The 3,684-nt window shown below is 39.4% G+C and overlaps 1 pseudogene; it reads left to right on the top strand.

The window, feature by feature from the left end:
- The first annotated feature begins 2,976 nt into the window (after window positions 1-2,976).
- Window positions 2,977-3,141, top strand: LOC129402980 (small nucleolar RNA SNORA70; annotated as a pseudogene).
- Window positions 3,142-3,684: the final 543 nt, after the last annotated feature.

The following is a 3,684-nucleotide window of genomic DNA, read 5'->3' as shown; positions in this document are numbered from 1 at the left end:
AGGACTTGCTGGCTGCCCTGAAGCCTGCCCTGACCCTCCAAGCAGAAACAAGTTGGACTGTGTCTCCTGTACTTATTCTTGCAAAACAGCTGTAGCATATTTACTGTCTCTGCAAAACGGTTTCTGCAAATAGAATAAACCGAACTTGTTTTTCCTTTTGTTGGTCTAATCTAATGCATGAATATGAAATCACATCATTCTTCTGAGACCATGTCAGTAGCCTTGTCTTTAGGGCCATGGTTTCAGTCTGTCCTGAGATTTGTTAGCTCATGAAAAATGTAAATATTCAGGATCACTCTATTCTAGTTGTTGGAAAACATACAAAATGTGTGTGGAGGTTGGGGATATGGTTCAAGTGATAAAGAAGATACTTTGCACATGTGACTCCCTTGGGATAATTTCTGGTACCTCATGACCCCCAAGTATCACTGAGTGTGGTCCCCATGATTAATTTAATTATTTAATAAGAAATTTGTGAAGGTACTGACATATTAAATTTTTTATTGTTTGTAAAATATAGACCTTTTATTGAAAAATATATTAAAAGCAAATGTTAGTATTAACATATTTTTATTAATATGTATTATGTTTACATTTATAATATTACTATTTGTTAATATTTATATTACATTGATATTAAAATTACTATTACTATAATGTGATATTAGGCTTGTGGCTTAAGTTTTATTTTAATATTTGTTATCTACTATGAGATACTTTATTTTTAAACAATAAGTTTATTTGACAGAATTATTTTTTCATTTTAATGGCTTGAAGTAACATCTGAAAAGAGTAACTCTTTTTTTATATATATCATAAAGAAGTCTTAAAGTTTTAGTAAAGAATCTTACTTGTCATGTCATAGTTGTCATAGATGTCACAGATGCCTGTATATGCTTTCGTAAAGCAAATACAAAGCTGGCCCTGTTATAAGTTTATTGTCACTGTTACTGTCACTGTCACTGCCATCCCGTTGCTCATCGATTTGCTCAAGCAGGCACCCGTAACGTCTCCATTGTGAGACTGGTTGTTACTGTTTTGGGCATATTGAATATGCCATGGGTAGCTTGCCAGGCTCTGCTGTGCGGGCGAGATACTCTCAGAAGCTTGACAGGCTCTCCAAGAGGGACGGAGAAATCGAACCTGGGTTCGCTGCATGCAAGGCAAACCGAAAATCCTTATCGCTCCAGCCCAAAAGTTTATTGTAGTCATTTTTATTCTTTCTGTAAAAGCAACTTTCTTTAAACACTGAACACGTGTTATCTTAGTCTTCACAAATAACCCATGCAAAAGCAAGTCATTCACGCACTATTCATTCAGCAAACTCATATTAGAACCTACTATGTACAAAATATTATGAGCATATAAGGAATGAATTGGTACGAGGGCAGGGTGAGTTTAGACCTCATCCGCGGGTAGTTCATAAAAAGTAAAGGGAAGGAATAAACACATATAACGGAATATTAAGTAGAATAACCATTATCTCGCCTCCTCTCAGAGCTAATCTATATATAGCAAAGGATGGTGGCAGGCTCGTGGCTATTTCAGATAAGATGTTTTTAAAGACTCCTTTAGAGATGTCACTTATGAGGAGACCTGATTAAAGAAATCAAGCAGCTATAAGAAAGAGTATTTTAGGTGAAGGAACCACAAAAGACAGCCCACTGGGTGGGAGAAAATATTTTCTCACCACACATTAGGGCAAAGACTCGTATATTCAAGAGTCACAAATCACTCACAAGACTCAACAACTACAACAATAACAATCGAAAAATGGGGAGAAGAGAGAATTGCTACATAGACACTTGCTCAAAGAAGACATACAAAAAAAAAAAAAGAAGAAGAAGAAGACATACAGTGGCCAACAGGCATCTGTAAGTGCTCCTCCTCAGTTTTCATTAGGAAAATGCAAATCCACACAATGAGTTTTCACCTCACACTAATGATACCGGCACACATTAAGAAGATTCAAGACAATTAGTGCTGGTGAGAACGTGGGAAAAGGGGAACCCTCAGCTGCTGATGGTTGGAATGTGAACCGTCCACCATCTTATGGAAGTATCTCAAAAAATTAAGACTTGAGCTTAATTATAACCTATAAAAGCCAAGAATGTTGCTTGGAAACCTCTCCCAGGAGCCCCAAAACTGGTTAATTCAAAAATACATTTGCACCCCTGTGGTTTTTTACAGTGCTATTCATAGCAGCCAAGATCTGGAAGCAACCCGAGTGCCCAGGAACAGATGAGTGGATAAGGAAATTTTGGTTCAAATACACAATGTAGAGGAAGAGTACTTGGCTGCAAGACAAGCTAAAATCCTGCAATTTACTGCTATGTGGCGCCGTGTAATCTCATCAATGGCCAAGGTCCAGAGACTATATAACAAAGCTCCCAGAAGAGAGCGATGCAGAATCTCGCATGGCAGAGCCTGGCAAGTGTATTCCATATGCCAAAAACAGTAACAATAATGGACCTCATTCCCCTGACCCTGAACGTGACAGGGACAAATGGAGACATTACTGGCACTCGCTCAAGCAAATCAATGAGCAACGGGATGACAGTGATACAGTGATGGACTTAACTGGAGAGTATCACACTGCATGAAGTGAGCAAAAGGCACAGATACCAAATGTTCTTCTACAAGGACCATAAAGAAGCATGGTAAGAAAATTAAAATGGTCAATGAGAGCAGATCCTGAGATTGTGCCTATGGAATTAAGCATGCTAAGGGGTGGGGTTTATTTGACAGAATAAAAACAGTAGTGGAGAATCATGGGAACGCTGATGGTGGGTGTGTTTTCCAATGTTGCATGTCTGAACATTACTGTTAGCAGTATAGCAAATCAAGGCACCCAGATGAACATGGAAATAATATCTATACATAAATTATAGTATATAAGATTTAGGAAAAAAATGTCCTGAGATGATAATATATTAGCATATCAGTGATGGTAAAAAGATAGCCTGGAGCCACATCCTGCAGAGTCTATTAAGCCATAGTAAGAATCTTAAATCTTTTTTCCTGCTTCTCTCTGTCCCATTGGACCCTGTGTACAATGGTTACAAACAACAAGCAGCTTTCTTGGTAGTGTTTGTTCCCTGTGGCTTGTACAGTCTGTTCTAACAGACCTTTGAGACAGCTCTTTGCAGTGGACATTCCTGGTTGTTCTTGTGCTGACCCCCATCTCGGCCTCCAAACTTGTCTAGCCCCAGGTCACCAAGACCTGGGTCCACATTGGCCAAGTCACACTCCTGTCCTCGTCAAACTGCAGAACAAGAAGCATGTGACTGGAGCTCTGAGCCAAGACATGTCCAAGTTCCCTGGCTTCCAGAAAGTCCACATTTCCAAGAAGTGGGACTTTAGCAAGTTGAAGACGGATGAGTCTGAGTTATTTCCAGATTCTGGCTATTGTGAACAGGCCTGCCTTGAAAATAGGAGTGCAGATAGCTTGTCTGCATTGGGCCACTACGGTACATTACCAGGAACATTATTGCTGGGTCATGTAGAAGAACAATTTCGAGCTTTTTGAGGAATGTCCATATTGTTTTCCAGAAAGACTGGACCAATCAGTATTCCCATCAGCAGTGAATGAGAGTTCCTTTCTCTCTGCATCCACGCCAGCACTGGTTGTTGTTCTTGATGTGTGCCAATCTCTGTGGCTTGAGGTGACATCTCATTCTTGTT

Source organism: Sorex araneus, chromosome 2, assembly GCF_027595985.1.
Source record: "Sorex araneus isolate mSorAra2 chromosome 2, mSorAra2.pri, whole genome shotgun sequence".
Taxonomy (NCBI): Eukaryota; Metazoa; Chordata; class Mammalia; order Eulipotyphla; family Soricidae; genus Sorex; species Sorex araneus.
The sequence above is the reverse complement of the archived record's forward strand: the minus strand, read 5'-3'. Positions and strand labels throughout refer to the sequence as shown.